The sequence below is a fragment of the Peromyscus maniculatus genome, chromosome 10, assembly GCF_049852395.1.
Source record: "Peromyscus maniculatus bairdii isolate BWxNUB_F1_BW_parent chromosome 10, HU_Pman_BW_mat_3.1, whole genome shotgun sequence".
Taxonomy (NCBI): Eukaryota; Metazoa; Chordata; class Mammalia; order Rodentia; family Cricetidae; genus Peromyscus; species Peromyscus maniculatus.
Window position 1 is genome coordinate 49,975,280 of NC_134861.1, and position 20,632 is coordinate 49,995,911.

A 20,632-nucleotide genomic window follows, 5' to 3' on the forward strand; every position below is an offset into this window, starting at 1 on the left:
TATTTATTTTATTTTTTATTTTTTTTGAGACAGGGTTTCTCTGTGTAGCTCTGGCTATTCTAGAACTCACTCTGTAGACCAGACTAGCCTTGAATTTGAGATCCACCTGCCTCTGCTTCCCGAGTGCTGGGATTAAAGATATGCGCCACCACTGTCTGCCTGAGGCATTTTCTTGATAAATGATTGATGTGGAAGAGCTCAGCCCACTGGCAGTGGTGCCACCCCTGGCCAGGTGGTCCTGGCTGGTATAAGAAAGCAAACTGAGCAAGTCATTGAGAGCAAGCCAGTCAGCAGCACGCCTCCACGGCTTCTGCTTCAGTTCCTGCCTCCAGGTCCTACCGTCTCCCAGTGATGGACTACGATGTGGAAGTGTTAGCCAAATAAACCCTTTCCTTCCCAGGTTGATCTTGGTCATGGTGCTTCGACACAGGAATAGAAGCCAAACTAAAACACATACACATATGTAACTTTGGATGTAAGTTCCACATATGATAGGAAACATGTTGTCTCTCTGGGCCTGTCTTGTTTCTCTTAACAGGATTTTTGGTTCTACCCATGTCCCTGTAAATGCTCAATTTCATTTTCTTTACACTACAAAGATCCCATTGTGTATCTATACCATACTGTCTTTATCTATTCACCAAATGATGGACAACTAGGCTGGGTCCATTCCTTGGCCATTCTGAATATGCAGTTACAGACACAGAGGTGTAAGTGTCTCTATGGCTTATATTGGCTCAGAGTCCTTCAACTATATACCTAAGGAGTGGTATAAATGGGTCATATGGTAGTTTCAGTTTTCATGAATCTTTTAAATGGACCTCTCTAGAGGCTGCTCTACTATAAAGGCAGAGGCAGAGTGATCTCTGTGAGTTCCACGACAGTCAGGGCTACACAGAGAGACCCTGTCTCCAAAAGCAAACAGCGTACAAAGAAGAGTTCGTCTTTTCCTGCATCCTCTCCAGCATCTGCTGTCATTGTTTCCTTGGTGACAGCCATTCTGACTAGAGTGGGATGGATTCTCAAGGCTGTATTAGTTGAAGTTCCCAATGGTTTAGGATATTAAGCATTTTTCAGATATTTCCTGGCCACTGTAATTCTTTTGAGGGTTGTCTCTTCAACTCAGTAATCCATTTGCTGGCTGGTATGGTTTTTTGATGATTAATTTTTGCAGTTCTTTTTATAGCTGGGTATTTGGCCACTGTCTGCCATGCAGCTGCCAGATGGCATCCCTTGCTGCAGGGCACCTCTTCACTCTGCTGATTGTTTCCCTTGCTGTGCAGAAGCTCAAAACTCAGCTGGGATGACCTTGACTCTACTTGAAAAAGCATGAGCATGGGTGTGGGAGACCTGGGTTTCAGACCCAATCATTCACTATTGCTTTTTCTGACCCGAGGAAGGTCAGGAGCAAAGACCATAAACGCTGAGCACAGGGAAAGAGGACAGGCACACCCTCTCTGCTGTAGATGGACAATCTACTCCCAGGACGATGGGCTGGGATTTTGCATTTCTGCTGACCAATACAAATTTCACCCCACAGAGACCCCTCACTGGGAGTATTTTTGGTGGAGGGATTGAGTCCTGGGGGCTGAGAGGGCATGATGGGAGGCAGAACTTCCAAGCGAGTGCAGCCCAGAGACAGGCTGAGTTACTGGTGTTGGTAACGTCCAATGGTCAAAGACACAGAATGTCCAGAGCCCTGGAGTCAAAAATGAGAGGAGGAGATGGGAACTGTCCAGGGCCCTTGCCCTCCAATGAGAGCCTTCCACCTACAGGGAAGAAGTCCATCTTCCCAGGGGAACAGGTGAGGTGACCAGCAGCCACCTAAACAATAATGTCATTGACTTCATCACCTGGAGCTCAAAGGTGTGCTAGCCCTTGTAGATAAGGCGGGCTTGAGGATACACAGGTGTGCAAGATCTCATGGATGCAGAAGCAGTTAGAGTTCAGGCCCTGCATGTGGTAGTTCTCACACAGGGCAAGAACTGGAGAGGCAAATAACGACAAAGATAAGTTTTCAAAGAGTTCAAAAAACCAAATGTTGACATTAGTCAGATTGCAGTCAAACATACTAGTTCTGCATGTCGGCTGGGCATCCGAAGAGATTAGACATATTGATTGTTCACTTACTTTTTTTTTTCAGATAATCAGGTCACAGGTTGATCATAAATTACATCTCAATGAGCAGAGCCTTAAATCTGGGGGTGAGGAGTTGAAGTTCTGTAGACAGGTACCTGAGAATGCAAGGAGAGGAGAGGAGAGGCATCCGAATTTCATCCTCTGGTGCCTGGACCAGGCATTCTAGCATCTGGGAAAGCGATGTCTCAGAGTCCTCGAGCCACTTGCCTGTCACGGCTTCATGGCCAGCATCCTCCCTAGGAGGTGGTTTCTTGAGCTGCCATGAATAGTCCAGCCCTGTCACTTCTCGGTTCCAGACAGGGTCCATGACTTTCAAACAGCTGGGAGGGAAAGGTAAAAGCATTTCTGAACCTGCGTGGCCATCCATTTCTTGTCTCTGTCTCCAGCTGTCTTTTTCCAAGGCCACTTAGCATCCAAGCCTCCATCACTTCTTGGATGGGGTTCTCCAAGCTCCTCTTAACGAGTTTCCCCTCATACACTCTGGCCTTGCATATAAACCAATGGGATGTTCTAAATGAAAAGTGGTATCACATCTTTCTCTTAATCGTGTTACCCATGTGGGTGGGCAGAGTGGCTCAGATGATAAGAATGACTGTTGCCAAGACTGATGCTTGAATTCAATCCCTGCAACCAGTGTGGTGGATGGAGAGGACCAACTCCCAAAAGTTGCCCTCTGAGCTAGGCAGTGGTGGTGCATACCTGTAATCCCAGCACTCAGCAGGCAGAGGCAGGTGGATCTCTGTGAGTTCAAGGCTGGTCTGTTCTACAAAGCAAGTTTCCAGACAGCCAAAACTGTTACACAGAGAAACCCTTCTCGAAAAACCAAACACCAAACCTCAACAAATACAGTTGTCTTTTGACCCCCATGTGCATAATGTGGCACATACACACATTCCTCAGCCCCTCCACCCCTGTTGTTATAGGTTTTTTACTCTTTTTTGGGGGGCCCACCACCCAGCTCCCAAATAAATTCTCACACAGAGGCATATTCTTAATTATGAATGCCCAGCCTTAGCTTGGCTTTGTTTCTAGCCAGCTTTCCTTATCTTAAAATTATCCCATCTACCTCCTGCCTCTGGGCTTTCCTGTTCTCTTACTTCCTTAAATCTTACTCTTACTCTGTGGCTGGCTCTTGATGTCCTCCTCCTTCTCTGGCTGCTAGATCTCCAATCCTGCTTCCCAGATTTCTCCTCCTATTTATTCTCTCTGCCTGCCAGCCCCACTTATCCTTTCTCCTGCCTTGCTATTGGCCATTCAGATCTTTATTAGACCATCAGGTGTTTTAGACAGGCACAGTGGCCGGGCGGTGGTGGCGCACGCCTTTAATCCCAGCGCTCGGGAGGCAGAGCCAGGCGGATCTCTGTGAGTTCAAGGCCAGCCTGGTCTACAAAGCCAGTTCCAGGAAAGGTGCAAAGCTACCCAGAGAAATCCTGTCTTGAAAAACCAAAAAAAAAAAAAAAAAAAAAAAAAAGGACAGGCACAGTAACACAACTTCACAGAGTTAAACAAATGCAATACAAGCAAAAGTAACACACCTTAAAATAACATTCTACTACACACCCCCTAGCTAAAAAAAAAAAAAAAAAGTAAACCGTTCTCCAGGGCTGAGTTAATTGTCTGAGCTCTAGTGTAAGAAGTGAACTTTTTGAGTACAGCTGGGGGAGTCCTGCAGGTCCAGCCCCTCTCCCATCGCCTCTTCCCTCTCCTGGCTCTGCATCCCTACCTGGCCCCCGTCTCTTCTTCTATGTTGTGTCCTGAGCCCTGTCCTTTGCTTTGGCGGGGAATGCCTTTTCCCTCATCCCTGTCACCTTTAATGCAGCATGATCTACTGAGCTTGACCCAAATGTCACGTCCTCTGCGAACCCCTGGCTGCCTCTTGGACGCCCAGTGTCACTCCGACGCCTCTGCTCTTTTCCACGTGCTTCGCCTCAGGTGGATGCGTGCTATTTGCCCGATTTCTGGTTCCTGCGAGTCTCAACCGCATATGCGAATGGGCGGGTATCTTGGGGGATAAAGGGTGGACATGGAAGGTCTTACTTAGGTTCTCTATTTTCAAACCCGTAGGACCTGCCAGAGGGATTAAGCAGTATTTGATAATTACTCAAATAAGCTCTAGTGGAGAGGTGAGCAGGGTGGGGAGGGGTGAATTCGTGAATGATGCGCACAGTGTGTGTCTTATGCTTGCTTGCTCACCGCTGGCAGCGCAGCTCCGGGAACCAGTGTCACTGAGTGGAGAAGCATCACCCAGCAGAGTTGCTTGCTCCACGCCTGGCCAACACCCAGCAGATGCCTGGAGACACCCAGGACCAGGGAGGACTCAATGCAGGGAGCCACAGCACTTCCTCATCCCTGGAGCTGCGGGGACCCTTGGGCCTCATCTACTCTTCTGGGCAGGTGCTACTTAGTCTCACAGCAAGGGAACTTGGCAGAACCCGCAATGGAAACGCGACTGAGGTCACCCAGAACCGGAGCTTTTAGAATTGTTGTACCAAGGCAAAAGACTAAGAAAAAATAAGAATCTGATTTCAGGTGGAGAGAAGACGGTTTTAGCTGTTGTTTGTCGGCTTTGTTTTATTTTTCTCCTTGAGACGGGATCTAGTGTTGCAACCAAGCTGGTGTTAAGCTCATGATCTTCCTGCCTCAGTTTCCCCACGACCAGCATCACAAGCATGCGCTGTCACACCTGGCTCAGGCATGGCTGTTTCTTCCAATCATCACCACTTATGTTCCCTCCTCTGAAAGTAAAACCGCGGCTCCCACTGCGAGCCTCTGCCCTCAGAGGACGAAGAAGCAATCCGTAATGTTTTCCCACAACCAAGCCCCTTCAGAAGCATTCCATCCATGTAACAAGACACCTGAGATAATTAACGTAACAAGAGGAAAGTTTGGTTTACGCTTGTGAAGGTTTTAGACCATGGCTGGTTAGGCCCACTGGGTCTATGGTAAGAAAGAGCATCATGGAGGAAGCTTGAGGCACAGGAAGCCTGTTCAGTCACGGCTGGTGAGAAAGGAGTCAGATCCCCAATAGCCCCTTCAAAGGCACAACCTCCAGGGACTTAGAGCTTCCCTTTTGGTGGTTTTTTTTTTGTTTGTTTGTTTGTTTTGTTTTTTGTGACATGATCTCGCTGTCCTGGAACTCGCTCTGTAGACCAGGCTCATCTCGAACTCACAGGGATCCGCCTGCCTCTGCCTCCTGAGTGCTGGGATCAAAGGTGTGTGCCACCACCACCTGGCCCGACTTATAGTTTCCTTATACAGAGCCCCACCCTTGAAAAGTTTCCCCATCTCCCATGGCATCTTGCTCTGGTAACTAAGGCTCTAGCACGTGGGCCTATGAGGACCGTCTGCTGAAGGCTCGGAAGGCGGGAAGGCTCTCTCCTGGGCCCGTGGCAGATTCGCTCTGGCCCTCATTCCCTGCTGTCTTTACAGCGCTTCCTCCTACATCTCTGTGTGCATTTACTGCCTTTCTCTTCCCCTGGAAGACAAGAGCCAGTAGACGGAGAGCACTGTCTCTCTGCTCCACCATAGTACAGTCCCAGAGCCCAGGACAGTGTCTGTCCAGACGTCAGGGAAGCTCATGGGGTGGCTCTAGCTGTTGTCAAATAAAGATCGTTAAGTGACGGTCCCCCTCGCTGTCTCTCCCATGCTCATTCCCAGTGACTTTACATCGAGTTTTGAGGTGGGAGGACATCCCCTGGACCACAGCACAGCCTTCCTGCTTGGCCCTGGTCAGAGAGGATTTTCTGGGGGCCGGGGTTCTATGAAAGAACAGCTAGAATCACCTGACAATGTGTGTCCCTCTTAGTGTCCTCCTCTTTACCTAGCTTCTCTGGGGTTGTGGATTGTAGCTTGGTTATCCTTTGCTTTGCGTCTAACATTCACTTATGAGTGAGTACATACTGTGTTTGTCTTTCTGGGTCTGGGTTACCTCACTCAGGATGATTTTTTTCTAGTTCCATCCATTTGCCTGCAAATTTCATGATGACTTTTTTTTTTTACTGCTGCGTAATACTCCATTGTGTAAATGCACCATATTTTCTTTATCCATTCTTCTGTTGAAGGACACACAGGTTGTTTCCAGGTTCTGGCTATTATAAATAATGCTGCTATGAACATGGTTGAGCAGATGTCCTTGTGGTGTGGTTGAGCAAACTTTTGGGTATATGCCCAGGAGTGGTATTGCTGGGTCTTGAGGTAGGTTGATTCCCAATTTTCTAAGATACCGCCATGCTGATTTCTAGAGTGGCTGTGCAAGATTGCACTCCCATCAGCAGTGGAGGAGTGTTCCCCTTACTCTACATCCTCCCCAACACAAGCTGTCATCTGCGTTTTTTGATCTTAGTCACTCTGACAGGCGTAAGATGGTATCTCAGAGTCGTTTTGATTTGCATTTCCCTGATGGCTAAGGATGTTGAACATTTCCTTAAATGACTTTCGGCCATTTGAGATTCTTCTGTTGAGAATTCTCTGTTTAGCTCTGTAGCCCATTTTTTAATTGGATTATTTGATATTTTGCTGTCTAGTTTCTTGAGTTCTTTATGTATTTTAGAGATCAGCCCTCTGTCAGATGTGGGGTTGGTGAAGATCTTTTCCCATTCTGTAGGCTGCCTTTTTGTCTTATTGACAGTGTCCTTTGCCTTATAAAAGCTTCTCAATTTCAAGAGGTCCTATTTATTAATTGTTGCTCTCAGTGTCTGTGCTACTGGTGTTATATTTAGGAGGTGGTCTCCTGTGCCAATGTGTTCAAGATTACTTCTCACTTTCTCTTGAAAGTGGCTTGATATGTTTGTGGGTCCCCTGGCAATGGGACCAGGACTTATCTCAGCCCATTCCCTGTGGTGTGATGCCTTACTCAGCCTTGATGCAGGGGGGGAGGGCTAGGTCCTGCCCCAACCTGGTGTGACAGCCTGTGTTGACTATCCAAGGGAGGCCTTACCCTCTATGAGGAGGGAATGGGAGTGGAATGAAGGTAGGTGGGAGGGGAAGCGGGAGAAGGGGAGGGAAAGGAACACGGGTTGATATGTAAAAGGAAAGAATTTTTTTTTTTTTTTGGTTTTTCGAGACAGGGTATCTCTGTGCAGCTTTGTGCCTTTCCTGGGACTCATTTGGCAGCCCAGGCTGGCCTTAAACTCATAGAGATCCGCCTGGCTCTGCCTCCCAAGTGCTGGGTTTAAAGGCGTACACCACCATTGCCCAGCAGGAAAGAATTTTTTAAATGTCTCCAGGGACTCTCTGACATGAAAGTTCTCTCTCTCCCTCTGTCTCTCTTCCCACCTCTGTCTCTCAGTCTCTGTCTCTGTCTCTCTCTGCGTTTTGTTTCTGGGGAAGTTAAACTTACCAGACTAGACCTTGCTCCGACCTCTGAAAAGGAGGCAGTATGAAGGGAGCTGTTTCTCTGTGACACTTACCCACGACAGCTGCATGTGCACACATGCACACACACATGCACACTCATGGGCACGGTCTTTTTGATGGGGATTGGACTCTCCTGGCAAATCCTGCAAAACTGGTAGCTGCATCTGCTCTTCTGAATTCTTGGGCTCAGATTTGAGCCTTATCAGGAGGCTGCATCTGTGTTTGTTTGTGTTTTGTTTGTTTGTTTGTTTGTTTGAGACAGGGTTTCTCTGTGTAGCCCTGGCTGTCCTAGAACTCACTCTGTAGACCAGGCTGGCCTCGAACTCAGAGATCCACCTGCCTCTGCCTCCCAAGCTCTGGGATTAAAGGCGTGTGCCACTCCACCCCCCCACCCCCCCACCCCCCCCACCCCCCCCCCCACCCCCGCCCAGTCTCTGTGTTTTTAATTTTCTTTTTGAGACAAGGCCTGCAGCCCAGGCTGGTCTCAAACTCTCTCTGTAGTGCAGTATGCCCCTGAACTTCTGAGCTCTTAGTCTGCCTCTGCACCAGCCAGCCTGCCTGCCTTTATGTAGCACCAGGGATGGAAAACAAAGTTTCCTGAATGCTAGATGAGAATTCTACCAACAGAGCCACATCCCTGGCCACTTCCTCTGTCATTCAGTCTGTGGCTTCTTAGACTAACAGATCCCAAAGGCATGCCATACACCCTAGTGCCTGGTCAAGCATCAACCACCATTTATTGACTGGAGAGTCTTGGAGCTCTAATATATAATATAAACTTAGAGAAATATTATCAATCAAAAATAGCAGTTTGTGTCCATCCTTTTCAAAATAGAATGCCACAGTAAGTCTATGGGGAGCCTATGCTGTAATTTTCTGCAAGAGCTTTTACGCTTCTCAAAGGTTTACAGTGGAGCCAGGTAAAACTCACGCAATGTTGGCCAGCAGATGGCAGCAAACTCGAACTTGATCAGGAAAGCCTATGTTGCTTGTATTTGGAGCATTCAAGTCAGGCCCAGCCCAGCAAGGAGGGAAAGATGAGCCAGGCCTGGGGGTACAGGCTTATCCCTGGACCTGCCTCTAGGGTGTATGGCATGCCTTTGGATCTGTAAGTCTAAGAAGCCACAGACTAAATGACAAGGGCTCTATTCACTATTTGGGATGCTGAGACAGGAGGATGATATGTTTAAGTTCTACGTGGGCTACAGAGTGAGTTCAAGACCAGTCTGACAAACTCAGTGAGATCCTGTTTCAAAATGCAAAAGTAAAGGGAAGGCTGAAGATGTGATTCGCGGGAAAGGGCTTCCCTGGCATGAACGAGGCATGGGACCCAGCACAACACAAAAGCAAGCAGTTTTGGATAGAACAAGAATGGCAATGGCCTCCTGTCTTAGTTAGGGTTTCTATTGCTGTGAAGAGACACCATGACCATGACAACTCTTATAAAGGAAAACATTTAACTGGGGCTGGCTTACAGTTTCAGAGGATTAGTCCATTGTCATCATGGTGGGAGTCATGGCGGCACGCAGGCAGACATGGTGCTGGAGAAGGAGCTGAGAGTTCTACATCTTCATATGCAGGCAGCAGGAGGCGAACTGTGAGCCACTGAGCCTGGGCTTGAGCGTCTGATACCTCAAAGCCCACCCCACAGTGACACTTTCCACCAGCAAGGTCACACCTATTCCAACAAGGTCACAGGCATTCAAACACACGAGTCTTCAGGGGCCATTGCTATTCAGACCACCATACCTCCCACCCTCAGCATAATAGGTTTCTCTCTAAAGTCCACTCACTTGAAACCTCTGACACTTCGATCCACACTACTCCTTTTCTTGTGTTGGGTGGGTTATCTCAGGTAGTTTGACAGAAAGCTGGCTAGCACACCCACTTTGTGCCAGGTAGGAAGGGAATAGCAGAATACTGATGCCCACTTGAAAGCTACATTTTAATGCAACCATGTATGTTGGGGAATGTTATTTTAAGGTGTGTTTCTTTTGTTCATGTCACATTTGTTTAACTCTGTGAAGCTATTGTTACTGTGCCAGTGTCTAAAACACCCGACTGGTCTGAATGGCCAATAGCAAGGCAGGGGAGAGAGAGATAGGTGGGGCTGGCAGGTGGAGAGGACAAATAGAAGGAGAAATCTGGGAGGAGAGGAGGAAAAAGAGATGGAGGAGTGAAGAAAAGGAAGTAGGCAGAGAAGGAGGAGGACTCCAGGGGCCAGCCACCCAGCTACACAGCCAGCCATGGAATAGAGTGAAAGTAAGATTTACAGAAGTAAGAGAATGGGGAAAGACCAGAGGCAAAAGATAGATGGGATAATTTAAGTTAAGGAAAGCTGGCAAGAAACAAGCCAAGCTAAGGCCGGGTGTTTATAGCTAAGAATAAGCCTCTGTGAGTGATTTATTTGGGAGCTGGGTGGTAGGCCCCCCAAAGAGCCAAAAGAGTTAAAACAAACAACAACACATGTAGCTGTTGTCCCTCAACAAGCAGCCTGTAGGTGATGCACTGAAAACAGGCACACTGAGCTGCAAAGCAGGGATGTTTATAGAAAGATGTGCGAGATGTTCTTAGCTCACTCTTCTCACCAGCCCAAATGGGAATCAGAAAGCCGGTCCCATCCCTCTCAGGAGTGATTTTTGTGCCAAGTAAGAGAAGAACATTTTGAAGCCAGGTGGTGGTGGCTCTCACCTTTAATCTCAGCACTTAGGAGGCAGAGGCAGGTAGATCTCTGTGAGTTGGAGGCCAGCCTGCTTGGTCTACAGAGTGAGATCCAGGACAGCCAAGGCTCTACTGAGAAACCCTGTCACAAAAACAAACAAACAAAACAAAAAAAGAGAAGAAAATTCTGTTTCTGGAAAGTTATATCATAAAAGTGAATAAACAAATCGCGGTTGCCTCTTAAGCTCAGGGTAGGCGAACAACTGTAGACATGCCCGGAAATGTTTGGTGGACTAGGAAGGAGCTGTCGTTGCTTCTGCCTCTGCCTTCAGGTTGTGGGTTTGGTGGCTGGGCTGGTTCGTTTTAACTGCCAACTTGGCACAACCTAGAGTTACCTGGAAAGAGAGACTCAATTGAGGAATCTGTCTAGACCAGGTTGGCCTCTGGGCATGTCTGTGAGGGGTTGTCTTGATTGTTAATTGTGGAGGAAAACCTAGCTCTTTGTAGATCCTGTCAAGGCAGGGGTTCCTGAACTATATGGGTCTGGCCAAAGCTAGAGGAGAGCAAGCAGGATGGGCTTATTATGTCTTTATTCCTGACTATGGCTGTGATGTAGCTAGCTGCTTTGAGTGCCTGCGCTGTGACTTCTCTGCGATGATGGAAGTGTAAGCCAATAATCGATGATGGAAGTGTAAACCAATAAACAATGATGGAGGTGTAAACCAATAAATTATGATGGAGGTGTAAGCCAATAAACAATGATGGAAGTGTAAATCAGTAAACTTTTTCTCCCCATGTTACTTTTGGTCAAGATGGGTTTTTTTTTGGGGGGGGGGGTTGTTTGTTTTTAGAGACAGGGTCCCTACATAGCCCTGGCTGTCTGGTTATTCTGAAGCTCCTTATGTACACTAGGCTGGCCTTGAACTCACAGAGATCTGCCTTGCCTTTGCCTCCTGAGTGCTGGGATTAAAGGTGTTGGTCAAGGTGTTTTGTCATGGCAACAGAAATGAAGCTGGGACAGCGGCACAGTAAGGAGCTTCTGGCCACAGTCAAGTCCCTTGCTTTGTAGGTTTCTCAAACATAGCAAGTGGGCCAGGAGGATGGCCAAAAGGAGAAGGCACGCCCCCAGGAATCAGAGGCGCTGGTCAGTGGGGGCAGGACACTTGCTGTCCTTGTGCCTGATGCTATTGGAATTGTGGGAGCCCGTTCTCAGGTTCCTCGTGGCTTTACCCAGCAGGTCCGAATAGAGGATGATCAGGACCACGGGCCTGAGTGCAGGTGTCTGAGATGGTCTGCACTTGGCTGTGCTGGGGGAGGAGGTCTTTTGCTCCACCCCTTGGCGTCTCTATAAAAACCCTGGGCCAGTGATAGTCGGGGCCCGTTGGAATAGGTTCCAGGCCCTCTCGAGGCTATCCTTTATTTTCTATCTGTTTATCTCTGCAAGATTCTCCACTATAAATCCTTCTATCTAATATTTCCTGCTGATTGCACTCAAGAAAACTCTGGGGAACTGTGGGGGTGGTGGGTAAACGCCCCACATGGAATCTCCTGGACTCAGCTGATTGGTCTGTGGGGACATCTGATGAGAGGCTGTCAAGTTATCAGGAGTCCAGCTGCAAGTGTCAGGTGTCTGAGGCATGGCAGCTGGATGGGCAGTGATATATGAAGCATGGAGGGCTGGGGTTCAAGTGCTTAGGACACTACAAAGGACAAGGGGCCCTGAGCTAGCACAGGCTCAACCTGGCCCAGCTTTTCCCTTTGTTTTCTTTGAGATGACCTCATTGCAAGAGTCCAGGCTAGCCTTTACCTCACAGTTCTGCTGCTTTAGCGTCCTGAATGCTGGAGTTACAGATGTATGCCACCATGCCCAACGTTCAACCTCCTTTTGATGATAAGAATGACATGGAGGTAGGTGAGGTGTTCATTCAACATACAGATCAAGGACTTTCCCTTACTAATTCTGCTTCAGTGTGTCTGTGGGTAAATCTGGGCTCAATTCTGGTCCCCACCTCCTGCAAGATCCAGGAGAGCTGGTCACTGGACAGCATTGTGAGCAGCAAGGCACACTGTCCTCACCTTTCGATTCTATAGTAGGGATTTGTCACTGCTGTGACTCAGGCTCTGTCCACAGGATCTGCTCTGGGGCGGCCTTGCCCTTGACTCAACACAAGTTGTCCCACTTATGCCTCTCCACAGATGACCTTGTGGGATGGCCTTGCATCCCTGCTGTACAGAAAGGACCAGAGAAGCTGAGTGACTTCCCAGCGTTGACCAATTAATCAGTGAAAGATTTAGGATTGAAGCCAAGATCAGACTGGAGTGATGCTCAATAATTAGTCATCTAACTCATCATCCCAAAGAGAATTGAATACTGATCCCAGAAGCCGTGAGTTTTTCAAAGGAACATTCCAGTACCAGGCATGGGATACTTCACTATGAGTTGTTGGCCAGAGAGTCCCCAGAGGCTCCCCAAACAATGCAGGCTATTGCTACTGTTCTTGGATGTATACCACACTTAGAAGATAAGACTGATTACTAAAGACACCGCACACTTTGGATACAGAACAAAGAGAAGTCAAGCTGGCCCTGAGCTGGTAGCTGCCTCCCTGCTGCCCAGCTCTCATAAGGCCAGACGGTATTATAGAGGCTGCTGCAGGAGAAAAGTCATCAACAGTCATCTCCAGCCGCAGACCTGAACGCTGTATGATGGACCTGCCAAGCGAGGCATGCACTCTGGGGCAGTAGTGACATGAGTGTTTGGGGTTCATCAACCACTTTCTGGCTGGATTGGAGGCCTGCTGCTGTAAACCTGGTCAAGAACCTGTGGCCGGGGAGCTCACAGCTTCCCCTGTCAATGGGCAGGGGAATTCTGCTACGGATGCTTTGATAAATAGACATGATATCAGATGGTCTTCTGAATATTTATGTTCATATCCAGAGACCAATGCTGCTTTCAGCCTTGGTCAGAATAGCCGCTTCTTCTTCTTGCAGTGGGCTGGGGTTAATGCAGAGACTCATAACTGGTCCAAGTTCTGAGATTATTGTGCCATCCCATCCCTGAGCAGGGCATTTATTTCACCCCGTCCGAGGTCGATGAAAGGGTGAAAAAAGCCTGTAAGAGCCGGGAGATGGGGAGGAGAGCTGTGAAATGCTGAGTTCTGGATGTGACATGATTGTGGCAGTCATGAGCATTTAGCAGCTGTGGCTGCCTGCATGAGATACACACACACACACACACACACACACACACACACACACACACACACACACACGCACGCAGAGAGATAATGAAGGTAGAGGAAGGATAGTTGGTCAGAAGGGAGTCAGCAGTGGGGGAGGGGGTAAGAAAGCGCTAAGGAGGGGTGACTAGGACCCCAATGCATCATATACATGGATGAAATTGTCAAAGACAAAAGAATTCAGACATTAAAAAAAGACAAACAAATTCATGAATTGAACACTATACTTCAGCGCTAAGGAACACGAGTCCTGTAGGGTTATTAGTTAAGCAGGAGAAGACACAATGAAAACCATTCCTGAACCTGTCCCTTCCTTTCTGGCTCGTGACCCCTCATCTCTCACCTACAGGATTGAAATGATCTTGTCCTTGGGTCTAGAACACTCCCCCTGGACCTTTCCATGGCTGCCCCTCCACCTGCAGCTTGCTACCCTTCCAGTCTCCCTGGCTCCACAAGGTGGTGCGTAGCCTAGTAGATAAGAGTGTGGCTGGTGGCTACAGTACCTGGACTTGTCTTCGGCTCCTCGCGTGTTATTAGCTGTGTGATGTAGATGGAGTTACCTGGTCTCTCTGTATTTCAGTGCAGTCAGCTGTAAAAGGGGACTTAAGAGTTTCTATGGCGTCATGTATTGTATCTGTCAGGCAGTTAGCCGCATGAAACGTCTCCTTGCTGCTCCTAGTCACCCTCACCTAATTCGGTGCACTCTTTTACCAAAAGGAACCACGTCACCCTGTTCTATTTTCTTTACAACCTGTCAACAGACTGCCTGCTAGCATAGCCATGTGTTTTCTGAGCCAGAAGATAAGGTATTGTCAAGTACTTTATGTGTGAGGGCATCTTGCTACTTACAAACGGTTGGGTAGAGGCACGTGAGAATTCTAGGGGTGAAGGGTGGACACGCTGAACCTCTCCAGCCCAGGTGGGAGCCTTGCCTGGTACACAGTGGTGGCCCTGGCACAAAAGCCATGACCTCTGCCTTTGCCCTTAAGAGTGATTGATAGACAGAAATAGATGGTTCTGTTGGCTAGTGCTGACCTCTCCTCCAGGATTCGGGACCTTCCTGAAAAACAAAAACAAACAAACCAACAAACCAACAAACAAAAACCTCCAACTGTTAGAGGCTTTAAGCCTTCGAGTCAAAGCTTGAAGAACACCTAGTTAATCAAGGTTAAGGCTGGCAGTCTGCTTTGGATCCGTCGGTCTGTGTCATACCTTTGACATTACATTTAAACATGGTTTTCTTGATTTAATAAACTCCGAGAGGTTCTCTGGAGCCTTTTGTGGACATTAATCACCCCCCTGAATGCATTCTGCCATTTGGACTGGGAAGCTGGCCAGAGCTGGAGCCGGGACAGGGAGGAGGAGTTCTTATCCACCGGCTGGGGGTGCCACCATGCTCCACCTTCTCCGGGCAAACAAGAGGCTAAAAAAGATACATGACATTTGCTGAGCTTCCCTTGCAGGATTTTGAGCCTTTCTGGAAAAAAAAAAAAAGAATCAGCTATGTACTGGAGTTTGTCTTACCCTGGGAGTGTGACATCAAGAGATCCAAGAAAAATGCATGTATATGTCTATTCTCATCTGCTTGAAGATGCCTAGAAGTCTAATAGTAAAGTCTTTCTGCAGAGACAAATGGCTTGAAGATATACACAACTGGGAGGAGAAAGTCTACAGTTGAAATTCACTCCAAGAGTTAAAGATTTGGCCCAAGATGTTTAAACACAAAGGTTTTGATAGAAAGCGTGGGAAACACGAATAGATGACAGGAAACAAAGAAAGCATGGTGTACCAGTCAGCTGCTGAAGTACTGATGCTGTGTAACAAAGCAAAGTTTAGAGGTGCATGTTAAGCTTGGCTTTCTCCCTCACACATCTGTCAATCAACTTGAGGTCAGCAGACCTGTGTAGAGCTGTGGGCTTAGCTTCAAGCGGCAGTAAGACCCAGACCCGGCCCCTTGTTTTCATCCTAGGAGCAGCTACTAAGGATGAATGATGGAGATACTCATTCTCTCCACTTGTCAGCTCCAAACTTGCTCACTGTTGCTTTCACTCCATTCTTTGGGTCAGAGCAAGCCACACCATCGGTCGCAATATTTATGGAGATCACATCTTCAGCAACCTCAGCATGTGTCTCCAGTTCTGAGTTCTCCTGGAGTTTTAAGACAATGACTCGGAGTTCAGGGCCTTCAGGTCGCATCATCACTCCTCCCCAAGTCCCTGCTCATGTAACATCATTTTATCCTCAAAGGGTCCCCCTTTCCCCCCTTCCCCCACCCACCATTGGTGGTGCTGGAGAGCCCAGGGCCTTGTGAATGCTTCCACACAGATCTCCCATGGAACCACAAACATCATAATAGCCAAAAGAAGATGCAATGGAACCCCCACTGCCCCAATTATGCAGTTGACTTTCCTGAATTTGGGGAAATCTCAGAGGTTAGCACACTCAGAGTACAATGGATGAGCCTCACCCTGAGAAAACCATGTTCCTGATGAGCGTCTCTCTCCTGTCTTAAATGCTCCTCCACTTTCTACCACCCCAAACTCTAGGGTGCTAACCTCACTGTGCTAAAGCCTGTCAGACTCCCTTTTTTCTGTCAGGAGCTTTCTGTTCTTGGCTTGCTTCCTGAGGCCAACACTTTCCTCGCCATAAAATACCCAGTTGTCCTCCAGTGTTGCTGTATTTCTGAAACTCCACTTGTACACCCTAGGGGCCAGAGTTTCAGAATCACCTTAATAAGATTATATTTCCCACGGATACTCAATAATTACAGTTATTTTCACAGTTAATAAGCATATTTTGCTTTCTTAAGCTAAAAATGAGACTTTGACAAGCCAAAACGGACAGAATGGGAAGCCAAACACATTTTATTTGATCAGCCCTCTGTGCACATGAGCAGAACCTCTGGCTTCTGGACTCCATCTTGCCATTTGCTGGCAGCAGGGTTCATCTGGGTGAACCTGCAGCCTGCGTGAAGAGATAAAGTCCTGGAGTGGGAACCAGTAACAGGCAATGGCAGCGACCCACAGAAGCTTTTCTCTTGCTTGGGTAAAGCTCATTCACAATTACAGCTGGTGCAAACAGGCAACCTTCCGCCTCACTGGCAGCAGAAACCGCATGGCATGGATTCACCCAGTTGGAGAGGCAAGCCGTTCTTGATGGGTTGTCAATGGCAGTCCTGAGTCCAGCTTCAGAGAGAGGGTTTGAGGCAGACGCTAGGAGGGTCTCGTGACATTGTACACCCATGTCCCTCCCAGTCCATGTACTGTATGTCTCCTGTTCCACGAGGCCTTCAGAACAGAAAGGCTGGTTTTCTTTCCTGCCCTTGACCTCTTTTTAGTCCTTGGTCAGTCCCAGCCTGTGACTCAGTCATCTTTCCAGTGGTCCACAAGTAGGGGCATTGGTGAGCTCTGTCCCCTTGCCATTCTTGTCTCGGGAAAAGGAAAGTCAAACGGGCTAATAAATAGTAAGTTCCAGAACAGAGGTTCTGAAAGTTCAGTTGTTGGTCCACTTGCACAAATATCACCCCGGGGTGTTGGGTAACGATACATCTCTCTGAGCCTCACATAGGAGAACCTCGGGCCAAAGCCCCAGAGTCTTAAATCTCTTCCTATGTTCTGCTGTATGCTAATGTGTGAGAATGTGGTCCCCCACCCCCCTTTCACAGAGAATCCCCAAAATGCTGCTTGGGTGTGGGGTGCTAGTCACGTAGACAGACCCAGACTACACAAAAGCCAGTGGTGTGGCAGCTGGAAGTTCAGAATGCTCAATGTCAAGCCATGTATCTGCATCTGTGACCTGAGAAGTGCCTTGCCTTCTCTAGGCATGATTGCGGGATGTGCTATGATGGAGCTGGCCTCCTTGGGATGTTCAGCTGTCCCCTAATGGAACATCTTGAACCTCAGGGATTTCATCCAAACAGGGAAGACCCAGTCACCTGATCAGTGCCTTGGGGAGGACTCAGCCCCCTACTAGGGGACATCTTTTGGTCATAATAGACCCGAGTCTTGCCCATTTGTCTGTCTTATGAGGAGGCTAGTGCATTTGTGTTCCAAGTGCGCACCTTCCTGCTCTACCCTCATTGGTAGTGTGACTTTGGATTTGGTGCTCATTTCTTAAGGCCTCTGCCATAAACTGAGGTCTTTACTCACCTCCAAAAGCCACGAACATCTTTGGAGTGATACACATCTGATCTAGACTGAGCAGCCAAGGAGTTGCCTGCACTTGATGGGATCCAGCTCATTCATTCACTGAATGAGACCACAAATACCCCTGTGTATGGTGGTTTGTGCCTATTTCACAGAAAGCTGGGCAGTTTAGAAACAATTAAGTTCCAAAGAGATGATTATGGGCTCAATTTGTCTTTTCAAAACCCATTCTGAGGCCTTAAGCCTTTAGCACCTCAGACTGGCCCTATTATGAGATGGCGTTTTACAGTTGCCGTCGGCTCATTAGGGTGGCCCTAATCTAAGGTGACCCATGTCCTAATACAGAGACATGCACATGGAAGAGCACCCCAGGCATCTGGAAGCAGCCATGGGATGGTGCTTCCTCAAGGCAAAGAACACTAAAGACGGCCAACAGCCTCCAGGCCTGGAGCAGTTTCTCCGTCCTAGCCCTCGGAAGGAACCAGACAGCTGATTCTTCACGTTGGATTTCCAGCCTCAGAAATGCATGACAGATTCTTCATGTTGAACTGCCCAGTCTATGGCCCTTAGTTGTGGCAGCCACAGCATTCAGACATGGTTACAGAGATTCACGAATAGTTAGCATCGCCCTACCTCCCACAGGCATCTGTTGATCGGACTGTGGCTGAGACAATGTAGAGCTCATAGCCACTCCGGGGTGTCTCTCTTGAAAAAAAAAAAAAAGTATCTTGCACTATCTGGAAAAAAAAAAAAGTATCTTGCACTATCTGCCAAAGCTAAGTGAGACCTTGCAAGCAGGTTGGAGTTAGTCTTAGGTCCCCCAGAATCCACAGTCCTGTCTTTCCGGGTTGTACCAGCTGAGTGTTATCTATGTATTTTAGCTGCAAATCCATACTTCTGCTTTTAATACAACGCCCCCTCTTAGCCTCTTCAAACCTCAATGTCTGAATCTTAGAACCTTGCTTTGCCTGTATGTGCTAGGAACCAGGAACCTTAGTCAAACCCCGTTTCTTCCCCTTCCAGTAGCCATGGCAAAGTAACAGGTGTCCCAGGGGAGAAACATGGTGGTAGGCAGACTAATGGGCCCTCACTGATGTTGTGGTACCCTAACCACAAGATCATGTGACTGGGGCCATTATTCAGGCGAGCTGATGTAGTAACAAGGATTCTTGTAAGTGAAGGTCAGAAAAGCGGATGGGTGATAGAGAGAAAACTTGAGTGAGCGAGACAGAAACATGGAGAGAGGGTGAAATAGTGAGTGAAACGGAGAAAAGGAAACAGTGAGAGGAGAGTTTTGAAGATGCTACAGTGTGGGCCTTGGAGATGGAGGAAGAGGTCAAGAGCTGGGGGTGGGGTGGGGAGGCAGGCATCCTCAAGAAACCCGAAAAGGTAAGAACAAATGCTTCCCTAGAATTTCCTACTGATTCCGTGTTCTCAGTCTGACTTTCAAGAGTACGAGAAAGGGAATCTGTGCTGTCCTGAGTCACAATTGTGATGGATCTCCGTGGCGGCCAAAGGAAATAGAGGCGTCTGAAATTCTTTGACCAGACTCCAAAGAAGGGCAGCAGGCTTGGATGGTAGCTGAGACCTGTGGCCCCCAGGGTAGTCCTTTCCTTCCTCCACAATTGGCTCAGTGTATGGTGGGGGTGGTGTCTGTTTTCCCCTCTGCGTATGCAGCCATCAGGACAGTGCCTGGTCACATTTGCTTTATCTTGACTCAGTTTCTCCACTACCCATGATAACCCACTGAGAATCCTGTGATAGGGCCTGTAGATTGGGCAAATAAAAACACATTGCATGGACGTGCTGTTATATAGTGACCACTGCCTATCTCAAATTCACATTAGAGGCATTTGTGTTTCATCCGGCAACTCTACCCCTGTGCCGGGGAAACACCTGCTGCTTTCAGGTTCTGAGATCCGATCCCTCCATCCCTGGAGACGCCTTCAGCTCCGCTGAACCCCATTTGGAGTTCTCACTTAGCAAATTGTTAATTGGCTGGCCTGTCCCTGAGGGGCATTGCTGAGATCAGAGAGCAGGTGGGAAACACAGCGGATGATGCGGGAGGAGGGAGCTTGGACCAGGTGTGGGGTTCGGCACCACAGCTCAGGTGTCCTCCTGCAAGAATTATCATTGAGCTGCCATCTTCTCTGTCCATCTGGGGCTGGTTGTAAGCACTCTGCATCTTCCAAGGAGGGCAGGAATCATGGCTGGCTAGGGCCACTGTAGCCAAGTACCACAGACCAAAGAGCTTATGTAGCAGAAACTTGTTCCCTCTTACTCCAGAGGCTGTAAGTTCAAGATCAGTGTGTTGGCATCTGGTCTCTGGTAAGCGTTCTCTTCCTGGGTGGTCGGTGACCACTCTCTTGCCTTCTGTCCACATGGTTCTCTCTTGAGATTGTGTTAGGGTCCACAGAACGTCCTCATTATACCTTAGTGCCGTGCAAAGTTCTATTTCCAAATATAGCCACATAGTGAGGTATCAGTAGTTATGACTTCTGCATATGAATAACACAGGACCTTTTCAGCCCGCTTCAGGAAGCTGCCTGGATAAACTGTCCCAACATCCCTCAGAGCTCAGGATTGTGGCCCAAGGGGAGGAGTTCACAGAGGCCTTCTGTAAACTTCCACCAGGGCCAAGGGATCATAATGGCAGGAACCTGGGAGGGACCTCGGGCCAGAGGCAGTTAACCCTCCAAGAGGTAGTTTGGCAACTAAGAAATCACAGTCCTTCGATGCAGGGTAGAGCCCAGGTTGGGATCTTGATTTTATTGGTCTGTTAGTTTTACTCTGGAAAACTAGGAAACTCCAGCCAGTGCAGCTGACTTGTGGAGCCCTTTGGTGTATTCCTGGTATCAGGGCATCATTCTGGCAACTGCATTGAACAACAACCAAGTTCCCAGCCAGCTAGCACTGGACCAACATCTCTCTTTTAGGAAACCCTGCAGGGAAAGTCTTGTTACGTTGCCAGGAGTACTGGGATGATGTGCCGAGAGTCTAAACATTAGACTCTGGTGGGAGGTGGCCTTCTCCTTCAGCAGGATCAGGGGTAGGGCATGTCTGGAAATTAGGATTCTGAACTTCTGTGGCAAA